A 24337-nucleotide genomic window follows, 5' to 3' on the forward strand; every position below is an offset into this window, starting at 1 on the left:
ACGCACAGTGTGTCGTATGGTATGCGAATTTTTCGAGTGTTACATGCACCCTAGCGGCGTCACGTGGCTGAAGTCTGTAAACCTCCACTCATTCGAAACTTACATCCTTTCTGCTTACATTACAGCAAACTGCTCAGAGATACGTATATTAACCTCTTGTACATAACGGTTTCTTTCTCTGACATCTCAAACGGATCACCCTGTATATATGTGTGTATAATCAGTCATATATACATATCAGGAAGTGGTAGTATCGATGATAATTCTAAGCACACAAGGTTATGTGAAGGTGGATAACATTCATGACTGTTATCCTGCTTCCGTTAGAAGAAGACGTGGGGAAAGTTTATAGCGCTTAATACTTAATTAGCGCGTGGAAACACAATACACATTTTCAAAACACGCAGAAAGAAATCTTTAAAAAATGATTTTGCGTAGAACTGCGCGACCTCAGTGTGGATGCTTACATTTGTTTATTCGTGTTTTAAATAAGAACGGCAGCTCCATTACGGAGCTTGGAGCTTAGACACAAAAGTAGCTCGCTTCCAGGAACTATGACATACTCTTCATTTTTAAAACAGGCAGAAACATATGAAAGGATTCACACTGAAGTAGAAGCTCCCTAAGAGATACCTCTTATCTTATACTCACTGCCAGTGTTCGAAATTAGCTGTTGCAAGAAGCAAAATGCAACTGTAATTTTTAGTTTGGACATAACTGAATGTACTATGTCGTCATATTAGGATCAATGCAATTCAGATCCTTATTTTGATAAATTTGTATATTGCGTTACATGACTCTTTTTGATGTGAAAACAATGAATTTTTAAGTTTACAATTAATTGGACAATGGGTTCTTTCTTTTACATTTATTTGGGTAATAAGTTTTATCACTAGCCCAATAACGACTACGAGTGTATGTATATAAATGCCAGATGAAATTGAATAAAAGACAACAACTTGGATAAGCATCCAAGCCTTATTGTTACGCAACACCAATCACAATTTCAGTCCCCCACTATCAAACAATGGAGCGAGTTACATCAACAGGTTTCTAAGGGTTATTTAAAGATTTTCCTTACAAAATCGTTTAATTACAAAAATAAAAGAATATTTTAAATAAGTGCAAATTTGCCAAATTTATTTCGTGTTGTGTGGTATCCTAAAAAATCGAAATGTTGGCTTCTTGTATACACTAGTTTTTGCATCTAACTCTGTGTTTTCAGATTTAGTGCCGAAATATTATGCATTAGTCACCAAAAGAATGTAAACACAGAAGTCAAATTTTCAACACTACTAAGCCTATTTGCAAGAGAATGGAGCTATTTCCCATACTTCATGAAACGCGATATCTAATACTGTGTAATTTAATCGGTTTACATTATTTAACGAAGTCATGGGATCTCCACAAGTAACTACGTCAAACATCATTATATTACTGTACATCTTTTTGAGTTGTGAATTGAACACAACCCAAGTAAGTGTGTGTTATTAGCTTTTTCTTTCTTCTTTTTTCCCACCTGTCTAGATTAATGGGGCAATGAGAGTAGACTGTAACGATTGAACAAGCGAAGATGCAATAACGGAGAAACCTCAATGTTTTACCTTGGATTTTAGCCAAGGAACTCTGGCTATTCACTGGAGCCGTATCTGAAGAATTCTGCGCCCGATGCGAGAATATATTTTCGTGCCCCTCCACCGAATTCATCCCCTCCTCCTACCCGCTAGGGGCAAATTATATTCTCCTAACTTACAGTTGTGTATAATATTCGAGAACAAAACAACTTCCGACGCACCCATACCAAGGAGAAAGAAAAAATGATATTAATTTTGTCTCAAGTGTAGTTCTACAACAAAAGTACAAGAGTTTCTTAAGTGCATTTGGCATTATTTTTTCTCTGTTCCATTTGGTAATAACAGTGCGTTACTATGCAGTATATTGAGTAGGGCTACAATTATTACCGCATACAAGGGATAGTTAATATAATACTCGTAATATATTTATATTTCTAATACAACAACATTGGAAAAATCAAGCAGATCTGCTTTAAGTATCATAGTACACCTCAATGACGTATTATATTTGTAAATACCGTATTTGCCGGCGCATGTAACTTTTTTTGTATATTTTTTAAAGGAAAAAGCTTTATCGCTGAATATTATAATTAATTTACACTATATGAAATATAAAGTAACATGTAGGTCAACTTTCAATAAATAACTTATGCCCGACCCTGTGGCCGAGTGGTTGTCGGCCCCCGTGGCGGAGTGGTTAGCACATCGCGCTACGACGCCGGGGGTCCCGGATTCGAATCCTGGCTCGGACATGGATGTTTGTGATTGTCTGTCCTGAAAAGTCCTGAAATTGAAATATGAATGAAATGATATGAGTGAATGAAGTGTGATGGGGGAAGCTTCCGCATTGGGGCTTTCCTTTACAAAAAAAAAAAAGTGGTTAGCACATCGCGCTGCGACGCCTAGGGTCCCGGGTTCGAATCCCGGTCGGGCTTGGTTGTTTGTGAATGTCCATTCATCAATTTCATCATTTCATCACTCATCCCCATCTTCGCAAATTAGCCAAGAAGCACAAAACGCGAAGTAAAATAAACTAAATCAATCAATCAATCAATAAATAACTTACCTAATCCAACCAGCAGTGAACACATTTTAATTTTCTTCGTCAAAATCTACCCGGACATTAATCTCCAGAGCTATGAAGATTGATTGATTTGCTTTATATTACTCCGCCTTTGTGCCACTTTTAGCTAATTTGCGAAGATGGGGATCAGTGTGACATGATGAAATTGATGAATGGATACTCAGGAACATCCATGCCCAGGCCAGGATTTGAACCCGGGACTCCTGGCGTCTTAGCGCGATGTGCTAACCACTCAGCCACGGGTCAATTGAAACCTCTTCTAAATCAGAATCTGTGTCCTCAAACAACAAATTGCTCTGTACCATCCAGTGTATTACCAATGTCACACTTAAAATAATTTAACCACTGTCTTAGTTTTCAAAGCATCCCATGAAGCTTTGACCCATTCACAAACTTTCTCCTGAGTATTGTCGTATAATACGCGCCCTGTTTTTCAGACTTATTTTTAAAGAGAAAAAGTGCTTCTTATACGCCAGCAAATACGGTAATTATTAATTAACACTGAGACTATTATTGTGTCTCTTAATGCAGGTGCAGTACATACCTTCATAACAATTCATCCAAACGCCCTGCACATTCTTTTAGCCATCACTAGTACCTTGCATCTCATATCATTACGAACAAACTGCAATATATGTTTTTAAGCAACAAGTATAACTTAATGACTTTTACAGAAATGGTTGAATTGTGAGCGAAGCGAGAAGGAAAAAAAATAGTCTATTTCTTTGTAAACTTACAATAATATTAGGAGCGAATTTACAATACCGGAAGGATCTCCAATCTTTTTTTATATTCGTTAAACTAAGTAATGTTGGCCTCGTAATCATGAATCTGAAGTTAAATTGTGGGGGTCACGTCTGGAAATTGGAAAATGAGCCGAATGAAGTGGTTTTCGCTTATTTTTTTTTTTGGAGCTATATGTGCATTGTTTTACGAACGAAATTTTTACTATGCTTGCCTAACCTAACCTAACCTAACCTTACCGAAAATGGTTCTTGGGGATATGCGAGAATGGTTTGCGGGCCAATTGCGAGCACATACATTAAAGATGTGTTAGTTTTGTAGCACTATAGCGGCAAGCAATGTTTTCTCCCTCACGCAAGACGCCATTTTCCTCAAATGAACGCTCGAGAACGTCACTTGTTCATATCATCAAACATGGTTCCCATGTTTGTGTATGGAGAATGATCGCGGTAATTAAGAATATTATTTTACAACTTGTATACGTGAATGTACAATTTCTACACGTCACCCCCAAATCTTAACTGCAGATACGTCATCAAGACTCGATATTTAGTGAGTATAAGAAGTAGGAAAGAAATTGGAGATCCTTCCTGTATTGTAAATTCTTACCTAATACTAATTGTAATAAGTTAAAGAGGGCCTCCCCGATGGCGCAGTGGTAGCGTCGTCGCCTTGTAATCAAGGGGTCCCGGGTTCGATACCCGGTGGAGGCACATAGTGGTTCGGATTCCACTTTAAACTGTAGGTCCAGTCCCGATTAGCCTTACAGTGCATAAAGTGGACTTAAAACACCAAATTAACCAATTAACCAATTAATTGTAATAAGTCACCAATACTTTCACAGAGCGACGTTTATATTTTCCAATTAAAGAGTTGTGCACATTCGGAGACTGACCATACAGCCACCATCGTAGCACCGCTCTACTATTCACAGAAAATCTCGGTCAATCTAGTTCCAAATTAAAAATTACATATTTAATCCACCTTACCTCAATGCTCCAACAGGATTTCCCTGAATTGCCGTGAAGAACTTGAAGTTAGCGCGGTGTTAAAAGGTCTGCGTTAGCCTGTTTTGTCTTCCGGCTTCGGAATGAGCTTTTCTCTCCTAACCTTGAGAATTTTACGATGCAACCTTCAATATCATTCCATTGCAAGCATGCAGCACGAGCAAGAAACTTGATTATTTCTGCAGTTTATAAAACGACTGTTTTTCGCTATCTTCTCATCTGGCAGAATTAATAATATTAGGGCCTCCCCGATGGCGCAGTGGTAGTGTTGTCGCCTTGCAATCAAGGGGTCCCGGGTTCGATACCCGGTGAAGGCACAAGTGGTTCGGATCCCACTTTAAACTGTAGGTCCAGTCCCGAATAGCCTTACTGTGCATAAAGTGAACTTAAAACAACAAATCAACGGCAGAATTAATAGGGTGACCACAAAATTTTTAGTCCAACGTTGGACATTTGCATACTGTGCTTATCTGCAAATAATTTGGTTAATTCTAAGCAAATTTAAAGTTATGGTGGTTTTATCGGTTTAATGCCTTGCTGAGGCATAAATTTTAATCTTTATTGATCTACATCTACAACACATAAAATGCTGTTGTAGGGGCAAAGGCAACAGGAGTATGGTATTGATCACATCATATCTCCACTACAGCCGATAGGAAGAATGTGTTCAACCTACCTCCATATACCCTATGTGACTTTACGGCAATGTGTAAATAATTGGCAGTTTTTTTCCCCTTCTTTTATATAAATGAGTTGATAAACTCTGTTATCTGTTATTGCCGCTCACTCTTCTTCTCTAGCCGGTGCATGTTGGTTGGAAGAAGTTGAAGAACAGTCCAAAACAATTTAAATATCTCACAGAACCTACAAATACATTATTTACCACAACTAACGGCGAAATCGTGACAGACTTTTAATAGGGAATAAACAAAACAATAGGAACTCAATAACCTTAAGAATTAATGGCAGGTATAAGGACTAGCAAACGGGGGTAAGGGCTCAGCAAATCAGGGAGGTCAATTTACATTGCTTATATTTTGAGAGCAATAAACCAAAATTATTTTTGAAAACAAAAAATCACCACTGTGCAAGAGAACGTTTTCAGAAAACAATATGACACTCTCTCTAATATATATTTAAAAAAACCTTTGCTTATAAATGTAATGTGCCTTTAATTTTTCTGACCGTCCTTCATCTACACTGTTGATTGAACTTATGCATATTACGTAATTTTGTGATTAACACGATGTGCAGCGATACTATTGGCGGCCCTCACTTTGGTAGTAAGACGTGGACTATTCTTCTGGAATGTTGAATCATCTATTTCATCACTTCATCATTCATAGTTATCGTCGAAATAAGGTAGGCTTGGAAAAAGAGGCGTAAAATGGCAAAACAATAAAATTACTGGGAAGAGGAAAGAATCAGAAATAAAATATGTAAGTGTTTTCCATAAGGTTTTCGAAGAAAACTGAATTCGTTTGCTAAATGAAGTTTAACAATTAACAATCTGATATATATGTTTCTCCGTGTATATGTTCAACTTAATATATACAGGGTGACATCTTAATGGCACCCACGGACCACAGAAACGTATAGCGGACATCGAAACAAACAACTTTTCCCAGTAAAATTTTTCTCGTTGATGCGTCATTTCGGCGCTACAGTCGTTCAAAAAAGTCCGTTTTGCCGCCTGAATATTGGCAACCCAACACAACATTTGATTGCATTTGAGACGTTATATCCTGTCGTGAAGCGATGCGTGCCAGGGTTTCCAGGAACACACATATTCTGTGAAAAATTACATAGCTACAACCAGCCACATTAGTTTAAAATGTAGAGGTATGTAATTTACAGTAACGCTGAATAGGTATGGTCTAACAGCTCCATGTTTGGTCACCAAGTGTAAAATGATTTTGTGAAGAAGAAGAAATGTAAGACGTTTTTAGAAATTAGCGGGTCAAATCATGGATTGAAAATGCATGTCGTATGCACTTCCCACATTCCATGTATTCGAGAATATGCATAGTTACACAAGATTTTTTTTAAAAAAGTTACACTGTCAAAATTCGGATTCGAACATACACATGTTGGAGCATCATTGGTAACTAGAAATTAAAAAAAAAAATCTTCGACCGGGCTTGAACACGCATCCTTCAGAACGTGAAGCCGTAACACTGACCACTTCTTTTTTATTTTTTTTCACACTTTTTCAACTTTTACACTTTTCAATTTTTACAGTATTCTCAGTCTATCACTTTTGGACAAACACAAATACGCATGTTTTACCCGGGACTCGAACCCGGAACCTTTGGCGTTGCAGCGCGCTGTGCTAACCACTCCGCCAAGAAGGTCGACGCCACTCACCTAAAGCTCCTACTGGTAGCTATGTGAGTATTTACTTATAATGTAAGTTGTTTCGATTGTTTCATCACGTGCGACGTGTATAATTTTAACTTCCTGCCACCCATGTAAATCTTTCTGCTATACATTATTGGGACGAAACCCCGAGAAAGAGAATATCTTAGTTTCAAAAAACTTGAGGTGGTATTGATGTGTTCAGTCATACAGATGACCTTCAAATGTTTAATATTTGAAGTTTTTCTTGCAACGCCACCATCAACCAAGCATAAACTTTATAGACAAATAGTACCTACCATTGATTCACGCGTAGATTTGGCAACATGGCAAACGGTGCAGCCATCTATTATCGAAACGTTACTGCAAAATTGCCGTTAGTTCCTCCTTAAAAGATCCTGAAGAAGTTACAAGGAAAAATTAAATGATGTACAGTCGAAAAATTTTGTTGAAGATAAAGAAACGAAGAAGTCGGCATTGCAGATGCAAGTTATATCAAAATGGCAGAACCAGTATCGATATTGCCAATTTCAAAATATCGATATATTGAAAACTTCCATTGCGATATTTCAGGTTTCCAATGTATTGATACTTCGGAACTGTCACACATCTATCTACAAAATGTGAAAATTTCCTCAAATTTCTCCTAGAAGATGGTACGTACAAATTTATCCGGACAATAATTATTAAACAATAAAGCCCTGCAAATTATGAAAATTTCCGGATTGTTCTTATATCTACTTAAGAATCTCTTTTCACCCACCAGCTTGTTTGTATTTTTGTAATCATATTTGGCTACCTTTGATGAATGATAATGGTTAGATGAAATTGATGAAGGGAGAATCACAAAGAACCATCCTCGGGCAGGACTCGAACCTCAAAACTTGGCGAGATCGAATGTCTGCCACTTAATACGTTTTTTTTTATTTTGTTTGTTTTTAAGGAAAACACCCATAGCGGTAGTTTCCCCCATCATTCTCTTTTTTTCTTCAACTTTTACTTAATTCTATTTTCTCATTCAAGACAAACACAAACATCCATGTCTTACACAGGATTCGAACCCCTAGCACACTGTGCTAACCACGGAGGGAGGTCGACCTCTCTGCCACCAAACCGGCTTCTCCGTTCTTTTGAAAGTTAATATAATGCAAACTGCATTGGTTTGGTCCCAGTCGCCAGTCTTATTAGTCTGAAATGAATGTTATCGTTGCTACCAGGTTGAGCTGTTGCATGTCATGCCGTTTTACGCCGATTAATTGGAACATTCTAATTAACACAAATAAAAATGTGTGCTTAACTTCAAGGTTATCCTTGGAAGGAAACTTTTACCTTCAAAGAAAGAAAGGACATAATTCTTTCAGGTATTCTACGAGAAAAATATTGACAAAAATTGTGCAATTTCATTTTAATTCATGAATATTGTAGGACATTTAAAGTATTCTTGTCACATATTTCATTGTCCAACAATAATTTTTCAAGTTCATCGAAGCAATGCCGGAGAACATTTGGTAATTATTTAAATAATCAAGCTTTGTTTTAATCCTTAGTGAGGGTAATGTAAGTAAGATCAAAGTCAAAACATTGTACGGATGGTACATACTTTAAAATTTCTATTTATGTCTTATATTTAGTTGGTTGAGGTTTTAAGTCCACTTTATACACATTAAGGTTAATCGGGAGTGGCCCTACAGTTTAAAGTGGGATCCGAACAACTATGTGCCTTCAACGGGTATCGAACCCGGGACTTCTTGATTACAAGGCGACGACGCTACCACTGTTGTTTTTAAGTCCACTTTATGCACAGTAAGGCTAATCGGGACTGGACCTACAGTTTAAAGTGGGATCCGAACCACTTGTGCCTCCACCGGGTATCGAACCCGGGACTTCTTGATTACAAGGCGACGACGCTACCACTGCGCCATCGAGGATGCCCTACATGTTTTTTTATATATATGTGAGGGGGAGGGAGGTGCGCGGGTGTGTTTATATTATACATAGGGACATTTCGATGATTCGGTACTGAATTTTTGTATTTATGTACTTTGGTTACTTAATATCGACTTTCTACCTTTGTAAGTTCGTCGCGAAAATGAGGATGAATGATGATTAGTTGAAATAGTGGAAGAATAATCACAAGAGAAACACTGAACAGGACTCAACCACGGAACCTAATGGGACCAAATCGAGCAATCAATACAATTTGCCACTGACGGGCTTTCAGCTGTTCGAATCCAAAAGTAAACTGTAGATACAAATCCAATTAGCCTGTTAGTGCATAAAATGAACTAAAAAGACGTAAGATCTTCACGTTCCAAAGTAAATTATTTTATCTTTCATAAGGCAATGGAGGACAGATACAAACCTCGCCCTTTCTGGGCATAACCCTACCATTCGATTTAATTGATCTTCATGTATTACTACTTAACGATAGTTATACACAACATAGAAAAACCAATCTTTGAAAGTGCTTCATACAAGTATAACCGGAATTTGATTGATTGATTTGGTGTTTTAAGTCCACTTTATGCACAGTAAGGCTAATCGGGACTGGGCCTACAGTTTAAAGTGGGATCCGAATCACTATGTGCCTCCACCGGGTGTCGAACCCGGGACCCCTTGATTGCAAGGCGACGACGTAACCACTGCGCCATTGGGAAGACCCTGTATAACCGCAATTTGAATTCTTGATTGATTGATGGATTTTCTTTATTTTACTTCGCTTTTCTCCCACTTTTGGCTAATTGCGAAGATGGAGGTGAGTGACGATATGATGAAATTGATGAATGGACACTCACAAACATCCATGCCAAGGCTGGGATTCGAACCCGGTACCCCTGGCATCGTAGCGCGATGTGATTACTACTCCGCCACGGAGACGGCGGAATTTAACTGCATTCATCCATTCAACGGCAGTGTAGAATTACATAACAGTAGCTTTCCAGTCAAGTCCGTAATTTGCACCATATTTCTAACACCTTAGTGCTAATACCATCCAATGACACTTCACGGCTCCCACAACTGGTTAGTTAAACGAAGCGTTTCACTCGACTGCCACACTTACAGTGGCCAAATGAATTGCCAAGTGCACATAATTTTCTTGGGATCTACTTGAGTCAATTTTTCCATTTCCGCGTAAGGAAAGACCAACCTTGAAAACACATTAGCAACATGCAGATATGTACTTCTCGCTTTGCTGTGCTTCCTCCACACGCCAATATGTTTTTCTTCTGTGAATCACGTGTGGGTCAACTTCTGAAGATGTGATTTGCATTGTGACTAAGCGGGCACCTCGTTCTCATCAACACACTCCTTCCCCCTTCCAATTCCAGTTGGCACGAAGCCACGTCCTGCGTACTGAGACTCGCTTGGCCCATTTGAATGATGCCCCACTACGATAACAATTCTGCTGGGACCTGCAGCAATTTCTTCACTTTCCTTGACGCTCCATGACTGTCTTGCATAAAGGCCCCCGACTAACCTACAAGGATTTGAATTTTTTGGTATCAAAGACGAGCTGTGCTCAGAATTGAAATGACAAAAATGTTCTCAATTCATACTTATTCCTATTAGCGTCTTATACCCCCATACCCCCTACACAATTTGAGTGAGAGAGTTCCCAAATTAATCAACACATAACTGTCTCGGACTAACATACCCATTAATTGCAATATATATATATATATATATATATATATATATATATATATATATTGTCAAAATATTGTTCGATTTTTGCATAATTTATATTACATAACCTGCAATGAGAAACGCGTGTGACATTTTGTCCCTTGATGTCGATATTAACGGCCATGGGAACGGATAACCTAACATAAAAAATGAGACAAGACTTTAAAAAAATCTTAGGCTGCAAATTTCTGATTTTCATGGTATGTTTTGCTACATACACGTAAGAAGTGTTGAGTTCTGTAGAAACGCTAAATATCACGTTAACCACATTGGCGACTTTCTGTCCATAAAAGGAAATGTTTAGCGTAACATTATATCCACTTCATTTTTGGCAACAATTATTTTTTTTTTTTTGTTTTTTTTTTGTGTTGCATTTCTACAGAGGATTAAAACCTCCAATTACACTGGTGCAGGCTGTGTTTTGTTTATACACGTTATTTGCGGACACACACACACCCACACCCACCCCCACTCCATATATACTATATACATACATGCATACATACATACATACACACAACATAAAAAATAAAATATGAGAGCATATTTTATGTATATACACGTACAGTCATGGAAAAAAGTTCTTCCCCATAAGGCTTTAATAGGAGCAAGTAATGCAGGAGGGTAGGCAACACATATTGCACCCTTCGATGATCGGGTGATTTTGCCTGTCTTAACACCGAGAAATGTGTTCCACGCGAAGGTCAACATGACAGGAAAGCAAAGAGGGTCACGTGACTATTGGTTAAGTGGAGTGTTGTGCTTCTCCACGTCCCCAGTTCTTGATCCACATTGCAGAAAAAGTAGAGCTGCATGCAATATATGAAAATAGGTTGTTTTCAACTACACGCTTAATTATGATTTTCCCAATTGTAAATCTATCAGACGTGTCTCCCGATTTAGTCGGGACAGTCTTTTACTTTGAATTCCTGTTTGTCATAGGCGTAACTTGACGGGAGCAGAAAGGGCATTTGTAACCCCTTCCCCCCAAAAATCAGGTTTCTTAAAGCTGCTAAAACAGGAATTAAATACTATGATTTGACGCGTCCAAAAAAAGTATTATATTGAAAGATTTTTCCCAAATACGTAGATAGCAATTTAATACTTTGAAAGTGTCTCAGATTTGTTTATTGTCACAACTTAGTGTGGCACAGGTCTACTACAAAAGTGGAATTTCGTAACAGAAATATGAACCCACTCCTTTTATTTCGTAGCCGATTTCATCTTGAAACTGAAATTAAGAATATTAGTTAATAATGTCATTGGTAAACAATAAAAAAATGTGTTAGACCCAATTCTTTAATACCTTATCATAATCTTTATCGCAAGTTGAAATTTTGTTGTAAGTCCACTGTATGCAAAAAAAAAAAAGGTAAAGTTCTCACCTGTGCTTGGCGCTACGCCATGAAGGCGTATAGGGGGTGTGGGGGTAACGCCCCACACTTTCTTGATTCGTTCGTGAGTGGGGGTGATGTGATCAGCATCACGCCGCCCCACACTTTCTTGATTCGTTCGTGAGTGGGGGTGATGTGATCAGCATCACGCCGCCCCACACTTTCTTGATTCGTTCGTGAGTGGGGGTGATGTGATCAGCATCACGCCCCTGACCGCCTTTACCACCAGGGTTTCCCCCAGGTACCCATGTCATTCGACGCTGGGTGGGCGCTGGGGCCGCTTCCAACGTTAGAAAAGTTCCCGGGCTTGAACCGGCCGGGAATCGAACCCGGGACCTATAGCATGGTAGTCAGACGCGTTACCGACTGAGTCACCGGCACAGATAGACTAATCTGAAGTGCATACAGTTTAAAGTGGGATCCGAACCACTATGTGCGATCACCTGGTATCGTACCCCAGACCCCTTGATTACAAGGCCTTACCACTACGCCATCAGCACACAATCTTTGTATTTTGACCTTTTTAAACCTATATGTATCATATAAGAGGTTGTTTAACGTTGCTATGCCTCTATGGATTATATTTAGCCAGTATTCGAGCACATAGCGTCAGGTTTCATAGAATATAAGCTTCTCTTCCATGTTTATGGTTTCCTGTCTGCAGTAGAAAAACTGGCAGGTTCCCATAGCTTTTCTTTCAATAGTCTTCCAATGGTTGCACATCATATCACTCAAATTTGATTCATTCGTTTCGAACACAATCCCCGATGGCGCAGTGGGATCGTGGGCGCCTTGTAATTAAGGGATCCCGGGTTCGATACTCGGTGGAGGAACATAGTGGTTCGGATCCCCCTTTAAATTATAGGTCCATTCACGATTAGCCTAACAGGACATAAAGTGGACTTAAGACACCAAATCAAGCAACTAACACAATCCCGTTATTGTCCAGATTATCGAATCCAGAACCTTCGTCGCGAATAACATAAGGAGGAAGACAACGTGAAATAACCGAACAGAAACAGAACCTAAAACCTACATCGGATAGATTGAATTAAGTCGACGATACAGCACGGGTTCTGAAATGAAAAATAATACGAAAGTTGAAGGACCTCTATACGCACCCACTTTTCCTCCACTCAATGGGGAAGATATCCTTCTAGCTGAGAAGCCTTTACGTAGGAGTGCCCTGAGGGAACTTCAAGGCCACGACGATAAAGTGCAATGACGGGACCAAAACATACGGCAGATAGCTGTGTTCCTCTTTATTTCGTACGCCATTGATAACTGGAACACGTGACCTCGTCTTTGGTAGAGCAGAAGCCTGCTTGCTTGCCACCACCCTTTAGTTCAGTGACCTTCGCCCGTAGTCAGCAAGAGTGAATGACTCACCATATACTTGTCTGTGAGGCTACACAAGAATAGATATTTCGTTAGTGGCTGTAAGTATTGTTTCATCTGCAGTTATATCAGTTACCATTTCAATAGTTTCCTTCCTAATGGTTACTTTAGTGATAAACATGTAAATTAGTTCTCGAGAGTGAACGTTTTATCTATTTGAACGGGGGATTTTTATACAGCCTGCATGTATTATTTTTTCTTGAAACAAGAAGAAATTCGAAGACGCAAAAAGAGTTGTATAAGAGTAGTTAACAAAAGGAAAAAAGAAGAAGAAATCGAAAATGTAAATGCTGAAATAAATTATGGTAGAGATCGAGTGAATAACATTTTGTCATGGGGCCTCCTCGATGGCGTAGTGATAACGTCGTCGCCTTGTAATCAGTGGATCCCGGGTTTGATACACGGTGGATGCACATAGTGGTTAGTATCCCACTTTAAACTGAAGGTCGAGTCCAGATTAGCATATCTGTGCACCAAACCAAAACTAAGAAAGAAATTGTCACAGTGTAAGAAAATTTCATGTTCAACCACATACGAAACACAAGGGAATAATATATTGCAGTTTGGAGTTCACATCTGTAGCATCTAACCAGCACAATTATGAATCGCAACATATCGTATCAGATCCATTTTTATTATACATGTATGATAATATAAGAGAAGTAGAGGAAAGAGAAAACCAAGCGAAACACGGACGCCTTCTCCAGAATTTCAAATCTCGTTACACAAGGTTCTGGGTTGGAGTCCCGAACAGGCATGACTTTCTTGTTCTTGCCCTTTTATCTGCTTCATTTCATCATAATTCATCGTTATGGTTTACCTGCAGGGGAAGAATACTGGCAATAATTGCCAATACAAAGCCAATGACAAACAGAACAACTCGATTACGGAGGTGCCAAGAAGAAACGAGACTTGACAGTTTCTCCGTCTCTCGGTTTGTCGAATTGAAAATTGCTCTCCCGTTCTCGGTCTCGATTAGTTAAATATAGAAATCGAAAATGTATGTGAATGAATATACATGTATTTTATATATTCCGGTTTTGTAGGAGATTTCGTGAGAGATGAAATAAGTACTCTTCCATCGTATTTATTTTTATAATTTTTATTCCCTGTTCGATGATCGCGACGATAAGGACGAGTGACCATTACATGAAATTGATGACGAAATAGTCAAACACCCCCGACAAGGACGGTACTCAAACCCGGGAACTTTGGAGACGATATCGAATGTCAATCACTTAATGAGCTTGACCACCGAGCCTGCTTAATGTTGTTTCTGTCAGGTAATTCGTAATAATATCCCACATTCACTATCATTTGCTTCATAATTTATCTTATTGTTGTGATTAACCTGAATTCAAAGAATTAGTTGAAAGGCAAAAATGCAAGATTGAATGTCTCTGATGTTACTTCGTGCCGAATAATATGACGTGGTATTATGATATGAATTTATTAATCATATAATATGCCTATTCATTCCATTGATTGATCCCAATTGAGCACACAAAATATGCTATAATGTCCACTCCATGGAGGAGTGGTTAGCACAGCGCGCTACGATGCCATGGGTCCCTGGTTAGAATCTCGACTTGGGCGTGGGTGTCCTTGGTAAGTGTCCCTTCATCAATTTCATCATAGCATCACTCATCTTCATCGTCGCTATTTGCCAAAAGTGAAAGAATAGCAAATCTAAATAACAAACATCAAATCAAATCGAACATCTCTACCGATTTAATTCTATACGGTACCGAATTCCCACTTTATTACTGCATCTTAAGTCATTTTACAGCATCTCAATTGTTTTCCGATTCGAAAACATTTGGAATGTTGTTTTGTGCAGTTGATTGTGCATTGTTTCGTTGTTTGGATTGTTTAATTAACGTCGCATTAATTAGTTTTAGACCAATCGTGACGGGGGAAGCAAGAGCACAAAGAAAGCAAAAAAGACAAGGAAGAGACCACGGCTTTCTTTAAAGATAGCATCCCGTGAATACAACTCAAGTGACTGCAGAATATTATGAATAAAATTTATTTCGCTTTTTCCTTTTATTTCTGTTTCAGTTATTTTACTTCACTCGCGTTAATCGTGTCGGTGAGGAAGAATTATAAACTCGTGAAATGGACGATGGTACAAAAAAATATATGCCTCTCCCACGGTTCGAAACTGTCAGTACAAAATATTGTCTTATTTTTAAAATTTACGGGCAAATATGGTTTGTCACGTAGCAATTTTTGCTTATCTCTTTCTCAAGGGGTTCCATTGTCTCTCTGATGTCGTAGTGGTAACGTCTTCGCCATGCAATGAAAGGCTTCCGAATTCAATACCAAATAGAGGGGCATTTGGTTCGGATCCCATTTTAATCTGTAGGTCCAGTGCATGAACTGGACTCAAACAATTAACGTGTGGCATGTGGTCTGTGATGAGAACCTTTATTTCAGCGAACCTTCTTGACAATGACTCTAATATCACTCGAAAGAATAGTATTTCCTTACGAGTAGCTCTTGTCAAGAAATCAGTTCCTGAAATTTTCTTCTGGAGGCCTCGTAGCACCCAGCTGTTTGTTGTGGCTGGAGCACGAGTCATGTGACTCATGCTATCAAAGCTCAATCCTTCCCGAGAACTCAGAATCACCAGGCAAACTTAAGCGAATATTTTGTTATTTGGGTTGCATAAACAACAGGCTTTAAGACGTTACGAAATTCTACGTCCCGTGGCCCAGGTATTTTTTTCTAAGACTGTACACACATTTACTATCCGTGACAAAAATATTGAGCCCTCTGTTTACATGCTTGTAAAATTGTACTCCGTGGGAGGAAAAGAGTCAAATATACCTCATTGGAAAGCTACAAGTGTCTACTTTTAGAAAAAAAGCAACACAAATTGATTTTAGCTCTGTCTGTTCACTATTCAAACAAAAATGTTCATAAAAGTGTAGTTTTTTCGTGTGTGTTTTATGTAAGTCAATTCAACCGTGCGTAGCTTCTTGAAAACCAGTCGTAAATATGAAATTTCTTGTGATTGAAGCTTGTTTATGTGTAAATATCTCGGCCATATATAATGTTGCTATCATTTGTGGAACAGCCAATATTAATGTTTAAATAACAGTGTTGCAATCTTGGTAATGGTCAGCCCAATGGCGATGCAAAGCATATCTAAATAATGAGCACGGAATAAAATTCAAATTTTTATGGCTTATCTTTTCATATTCTGCGAATTGAAAACGACAGACAGAATTGTTTGTCTTGGCAACCGGTTCGCGCGTTTTTCGTCTCGTTGCTACGACGAAGTGCGCTTCGTTGCCACACGCCGCAGACAGCCCTTTAAACTTTGCGTTCAGCCAGCAGCTTTGAGAAGGAAAGTAAGCCGAAAGTTTTGGTTACAAAGCGAATTGTTGTGCACAGAGAAGCATTGTTCAGATGCTGTAATTGACGAATGCAGATTTTCTTTTATCACTCTTGTGTTCCTACCATATAGCCTGAACTCGCACACATACATAAGATCCCTTACATGCACTTTTTCTTGCTGTTTTCCTTTGTACATCGCAGGCACTTTATTTTTTTAATACAGAGGAGACTGCGAAGCCAGCAGTCAGGGGTTCGAATATTTGGTAAGCTATTTCATTGCCTTCATCAAATCAAGCTTATCGTTGCACTTACTCTTTTTAAATGAGCGACATAAAATGACGTTCGTATAAAGATTGGATAAAAACTAGAAAATATAACAAGAACTAAAGTATACAAAAAAAATGTATTTCATTTATAATATGATAAATTGTTTATTCATTATTTTACACTGCCACAATGTTTTGGATCGGACCAACGGAACGCACTTCCAGTATTCCCGGAGCGTAAACCGTGTAGCTGCAGCGAAGCGGCAACACTGTGCAAGTTACCTGCAGCCCGCGGAGTCTGAGATTGGCTGCATGTCGCCATACGTCATCTTCGCGTTTACCATATTAGGAGCGGTCAATAAAAATTTATATCTGTGGTCATACTTGAGATAGACATGTTTAACTTCTGGATTTGGATCAAATGTGTCATATAAACGGCTTTTTACAATTTAATTAAATTTGCAATTACGCATTTCAAGATTGCACGTTTGCCTAAAATTTCAATTTTTGAAGCATCTAGTGAAGATCTGCATTTGACTTCTTCCTCAGAGATGCAAAAACAATCCATCCTCACGTACAAAGAATCTCAATATTATATAAATTGTGGATTATGAACTGTATGATGTTAAGTTCCCCGTTCTTTCAAACTGGAAGAAGAAACTACACTTTTTAGTGAATTTTTCATTATAATACGAAAATGCAACGAAGAATAATTTTTATATGACACTTATTAAAAAATAGATACTTGAAGCTTTCCAAGGAGGTATATTTGACTTTTTTCCACCCACGGAGTACAATTTTACAAGCACTCAAACAGAGGGCTCAATATTTTTGTCACGGAGAGTAGGCAAGATGTTTGTAAGTCATTTACGCACTATAAATGTAGCGTAGGAAATAAATACATGTACTAACGTAGAAATTATCAATCCATATTCTACCAGCATTTCGCATTTTCTTCTTCTTATTCAGAGTATGAGTCTTTATTCTTTAATATTTATGAAATGAAAAATCTAACGATTACTTGTTGGTTAATGGCAAATGTATTGTAACTATAACAAATTCTATTTAATCGTGAGTTTATATATTTCTGATTTTTTTTAAATCTTAGAAGTCAGAATATTTATATTGTGCAGATTATTTTTTCTTACATTAAGTCGTGTTTGATAGAAGATTAGGTGGAAGAACAGCATATGCTGAACCTCGCCCACTGAATAAAGATGTTAATACTTTCCTCCCATTACTAGGACTCTTAAACTAAAATATTTTAAGCAGACTACTATAATTAACGTTATTTTGTCTTGGATACATATAATTTTTGTAAAACAGGTACCTTAGAAACCTTTTCTGCATTCTTTCTACACTGTTTTCTTATGATTTGGATATTGGAGACCAAATAATGTATGCAAATCGAGTTTGCTTCTTTCTTTGTTGTTATCGCAAATATGCAAAATTTAAGGCCCTTGCTTCGAATTATTTTTTTTACCAACGTTGTAAGACAACTGATTGAGTGGGATATTGTTTCTTCTTATACTTGTTCACAAATCGACAAAGGGCGATTTACGTATCCTGTAGCAAGATTTAAGGGACACGACTCATCGATATTCAGTTCGTGCACTGTGGGCCAGTGCAAGTAAATGCAATTGCTAGAATAAAATAAATACTTTTTGTATGTGAAAACATACTAATATTATAAATCGAGCAAATGAGTCACGCCTAACGGGTATCGTGAGTGATCTCAGTGATAATCCCAAATCCAGTTCTTGGAAACATGATTGCAATTTCTTATCTTGTTTAGATTCATTGTGAGGAATTGATGTTGTGTTGGGAAAGTGTTATCTAATTATTATTTATCTCAATGAACATACGAGGAAATCATTGTTGTGATTAATATGGCTGATCATCTCAAAATGGGATTTGCCGTAGAGGAGGTAAATACCATTCTCGCCTCCGGCTGCTATCTTCACGGTTTGTTGGATATAGTACATGAGGAAGGGGGCGGGGTGCAATGTTCATCGAGTTGTCCGGGAGCCAAATAAGTTGACAGCTGAAGATGAACATTTTTGTCGAAGACTCTCGCAGTGCTATCAGTTACATTCTATCGGAACATGCCTAGGTTGCTGCCTTAGTTAACAAGAATATATATTATTGAACTGCCTTATTGGCAGTCCGGGAATATAACTCTGTAGAGACACTCGCTTTCCTTTTGGCCAGTATTTCTTTTATTGTAACACCGTGACCATGCGGACCCCAAACGTGGGCAAGAAGGAGACCCCTCTCACTTACCTTATTTCACTTCTCTCCTGGCACCACCTTCTCTCCTCACTTCCCAAATGCAACTTCCTGATCAGTCACGATTCCTCCCGGCCAATGTCTCTCCCTTTTTCATGACTCAGCAATGACATTGCCCGATCGGAAGTCGCATCTGCATTCCTCTTACAAGATAACCTTCTCTGTTCACAATATTTAATAGCTCAGGTTATCAGGGGTGCCCATCCCTCCCAAGGCCAATGGCGCATCCCCCCAAAATCATGTCATGCGTCCCCCTCAAATCATATCATTCGCGCCCTCAACCGAAAGTAACTTTTTCTTAGCTTTACTGAACACTAAACTAGATCTACACCTCCTCCCTAAACAGGGGTGCTCATCACTCAAGACCACCCCCAAAATCGTTCATCATAATCTCCACAAAATAGTTTGGGTGAATACGTAATAATTGATGTCTACTTGAATTAAATACCACGTTAAATTGTCCAAATTTTAATTGTTCGATTTTCGGAAAACTTAAAGCTAGCACATTAATTGGTTAAGTGTAGTAAATTAAATTATGTAAATATGCATATAAATAGTGTTTGTGACTGGGTTTATAAAACTCACAATTTGAGTATTTAACACAAATTGTTACACAACTCAAGACAAAGTTAGAAAATTCAACCTTGGAAGGAACCAAACCAAAGAACATGCTCCAGCCGTATGACCGATTCAATTATTGCTTCACGAAACAGTACAGAACCATAGCTAGAAATTCTTAAGCTCAGGGCGACAATATAATACTTTTCCTCTTTCAAAGAGCTCCCCTCTCCCCGTTTTCTTGGGGTAAATGTAATTATTTTAGTAACCCATAACAAAAATTACAGTGCAAATTTAACTTGTTCAAGTAAAATTTTACTGTGACAAGAAGTTAGAAATGCGGTTTCGATATATTTTGTTCCAAATGATGCACCTGCTTTAAATTAAGCAGTATACCAACACTAAGCATTACATTTTAAGAAGTGATGTTATTAATGAATGTCGAAAATATTGCTTGTCTTGTAATGCAGCTAAAGTATAAAAATTCACACTCACCTCAGTAACACGCTTTCTGGCAATAAGTGATTGCGAACGAAGCGAGCAAGAAAATTTTTACATCCATTTCTTTGCAGGCTTTCAAGAATATTAATTTAATGGGGTGTCAATACTTTCTTAGGATCCTGAGATATTTAGATTTTCCAGCTTCTCTTTTGGCACGTTCGGGGTTTAAAACATGTGGATACCCTATCGCTAAATACAGTCTCCAAATTTTAATGTTCGAACTCTCTCTCCACTACAGAAATCCCTTGACAATCTAAGATTTAACACTTTATCAAGAGCTTCCTATCTCCCCCTTTAAATTTAATACTAAATCGTCAAATCTTACCAAAAGAAATTCCATGCCAATTTTAGACTTACTGTTGATATTGAAGAGTGGATATTGCCTCCTCCAAGAAATTAAATCTCAGTCTTCACACCAGAATTTCCGCAACAGTCTAAGACAATAGCAATACACAAGAATTGGATAACCCCCTCAATTTAATGCTCGATCCCCCTGTAACTAAAATACCCGCCATAATCAAAGACCTAGAATTGGATACCGTCCCCCCCAACGTTTAATTCAGAATTCCCCCTCCCTAGAACCCACGTGTCAAATAGGCCAAATATGTAAGAGTTGTATATTTCTCCCCCCACCCCACACACACCCTTCGATAATACCCTTAAACACTTTCTTTTCTTCATCTAATGGGTTAAATATGGTGCATTTAAGGTAAATTTTTACATATATTTTGGAAAAATATATAAATGTTGAATTTTATATTATTTGAAGGGAATTAATCTCCCCCAAAAGTCTCAACCCCCCCCCCCCCCCTTGCAGGTTATTGTGTTATATTGTTTCTAATATCATCTAACAATTTATAAGTGAGCATATGTGTAATGTCTCTTTAATTTAGAAAATTACATTCTATTTATGTTTAGATGAATGAATGAGGAACGAAAGGCTATGTAAAATATAAATATATAGTAATTAACCATTCTAAGTCGATCTTTGTTAAATTTTTCTGAGCACCCGCCAATAGTCAGAATCCCATGTAAGATTGTGCCTAAAAACAGCATCTCTGAAATGAGTAAGCCTTCCTCTATAATGTTTACAGCACACTACGTGATTGGGCGATATAAATATATACGACACAGGTGTTAAAAGAATCTCTGTAATATCATTTCAGTCATAATTGCAATCAAATTTAATCACGTATGCTGATGTGTCAAAAAAGATAAAGATAAACATGATATATGTCAACAGTGTCATGTCAGCGATAAAATAATATTTGGTCGCTGTTAGGTAAATACATTTGATTTAAAATAAACACACAACAACCTCCCACGCCATCCACTTTGTAATTGCAAAGTACTTCTTTTTCTTCCTCTTTCCCCTTTTGCCTCATAGCGTCGGGGTTGCCTCTATCCACTCCTTCCATCTCTCCCGTTCCTTTGCTATCCTCTTCAATTCTCTTATTCCTTTTCCTTTCTTTTGTCCTATTTCTTCTATTTGTTTTTCCAATGCCTTCCGGGGTTTACCTCTTGTTTTCCTTTCCTCTGTTCTAGCTTCCATAAATTGTTTTGCTTTTCTATCTTCGTCCATGTCCGAACCATTTTAATTGTCTTTGTGTCAGTTTATCTTCTATTGGCTTCTGATTTAATTCTTCTCTGATTCTTTCATTACGTACTCTATCGTCTTACCAACAATTCCTGGAAGCATTTCATCTCAACTGTCGTTATTTGTCTTACTTCTTTTCCTCTTACTGGCCAGCTTTCACTTCCGTATAGTAGAATTGGTTCCACTACTGACTTATACACTTGTAGTTTAGTTTTAGTGTTTATTTCCCTTTTTGTAAAAATGGTCTGGTTTTGTTGGTAGGATGCATTGTTAGATTTTCTTACCCTATTCATCACTTCCTCTTCTATTCTTCCTGCCTGGTTTACGATTGTTCCCAGGTACTCATATATTTCTGTCTGCTCCAGTTCTATTCCATCGCATATTATGTGTAATCTTTCTATTACCTCTTTAGTTCTTCCTATTTGCATCACTTTGCTCTTATTTGCGTTTACAGTCATTATTCTAGCCTTTAGCACTTCTGCCCATTCTGTAATTGTCTGTATCTGCTATTAGTATTATGTCATGTGCATATACCAATGCTTGGCAATGTATCGGTCTCATATTCCAATTACCAACTTTTGTTCTTGCTGTGCTTCTTTTGCATATCTTTAGAACTTCATCCATAAATTCTATAAAGAGTAGCGGGCTCAAGCTATCTCCCTGTTTCGCTCCTTTCTCCAACTTAAATGTGTCTGACATCTTTCCATCCAATCTTACTATTTATTCCTTCTACACTTTCATATGTTGATTTTATTACTCCAATGAGTTTTCCTGGAATTTTTCTTTTCTCTAATATTGCCCATATTTCTTCTCTGTCTACATAGTCAAAAGCAGTCTTTAGATCTAAAAATGCTACGTTCATCTTTTTTCCTTTTTCTAAGTATTTATGACATATTGTTCGGATGGAATATACGTGATCTTGTGTTTGTCTTACAGAACGAAAAGCAGCCTGTTCTTCTTCCATATTCTTTTCTATCTGTTTTCTTAGCCTTACTTCCAATATTCTTGAGTTCACCTTAAGTGACACGGTGGATAGACATATTGCACGATAGTTCTCACAGTTGGTTGAGTTTCCTCTCTTATATAGTGGTATAATAATGTTCTCTTCCCATTCTACTGGTAATTTCTCTTCTCTCTAGATCTTCTGATACAGTTTAGTCATTGTCTCCAAGCGTGTATTTCCTCCATATTTAATATATTCTAGAGCTATTCCATCTATTCCTGCTGCCTTTCCATTTCTTACTCTTTTCACTGCTTCATATACTTTTCCTATTTCAATTTCCTTTACTAGCTCTCCTATCTCATTCTCATCCACTTCCTTATCCTGCTCTTGTATTCTTCTTCTACTACTTCCTGTTCTTTGTCTATTGTGTTTTCCAATCCTCCCGTCCGCTGTTCCTATGCCATCGTTTTCAAATTTACTTTCAAAGTATTCTTTCCATGTTTTCAACACAGAGAGAGAGAGCATGGTTGATCGTGTGTTTTCAGAGGCATGTTCATTTGACCTTACATACCAGCTGTCGGTTTGCTCTGCTCGTTACATTGAAAAATGCCAGTATTCAATCTGTTCATCGTAAAAGAAAAGGAAAATTTAATTGGTTATGGAACAGAAGGGGGGAGATATGAAAATTAGAATTTAGTATTAACGTATGTTTCTAATTACAGATACACTATTTGCAATATAAAGAAAATGGATGGTGTGAATTCTTTATTAACCTTAGATCAGGTGGGAGACTCGGATCTCACGCAATATCGTGAGCCTTTTTCTTCAACTCGTAACAGAGACCAGCGATCTGAAGGTAATGAGAATAATCCTATTAATGTACTCGACCAAAGAAATGTAGAGGTGCAACCTAGTAATAGGGTTCCTATAAGGACTTCCTGGGTAAATAGACGTCCTCGTCACAATTTAATACAGTTCTCTGATTCAGACGAAGAAGCTAGGCTTAATATTAATGAAAGAAGTAACAATAGTGTTATTTTTCCTGATGGTGTGTAAGCAAGTTAACTAGTCATATTGCACAGAATACGTTAGTTCAAGCTATTGCTGATGTTCCGCCCGTGGTATCCGAATCTTCGGATAATATATTTCAATTTTTGCTAGCAATTGAGAAAATTGTAGAAAGGGGTTTGTTTCCTTTGAGAGAAATCATGTTGTCAGTGTTAAATAAAGTGGGACAAAGATTGTATAGTTTATGGTTGACTTGTATATCGAAGAACAGCATGTGGCGAGAACTTGTAAGGAAAGTACTAGATACTCATGTGACGTCGTTGGGACGTGAGAAGCTCATTACGAACTATGTATTACGCAGGCAGGATAATTGGGAAGACCCAGTAGAATTTTTAGAAACTAGATTAAGAAGAGCCCGAGTTTTGCAAGTTGCGTGGACAGATGCGGAATTTTGTGCCTTGTTGGTCGAAAGACTGTTGCCTAGATATTCCGAGAAATTTCTTATAATGAGTGAAGTTCCTGACTCTCTTGAAACATTCAAATCGAGTCTAAAAAAATGCAAAAACATCATGTTATTGCAAGTG

General features: G+C 37.9%; 1 protein-coding gene across 2 annotated transcripts in view; it reads right to left on the bottom strand.

Moving 5' to 3' along the window:
• LOC145984144 (solute carrier family 41 member 1-like) overlaps positions 1-24337 on the bottom strand; it is a 215095-nt gene that overhangs the window by 165137 nt on the left and 25621 nt on the right. The window contains exon 1 of one of the 2 annotated variants that reach the window (XM_083117600.1): positions 4392-4468. The exons of the other annotated variant lie outside the window; for it this stretch is intronic. The gene's annotated coding sequence lies outside the window, so the exon portion shown is untranslated. Of the gene's footprint in view, positions 1-4391; positions 4469-24337 lie in introns of those variants that run through there. 2 annotated transcript variants of the gene reach the window in all.

Source organism: Lepisma saccharinum, chromosome 2 (assembly GCF_977018435.1).
Source record: "Lepisma saccharinum chromosome 2, izLepSacc3.1, whole genome shotgun sequence".
Classification (NCBI taxonomy): domain Eukaryota; kingdom Metazoa; phylum Arthropoda; class Insecta; order Zygentoma; family Lepismatidae; genus Lepisma; species Lepisma saccharinum.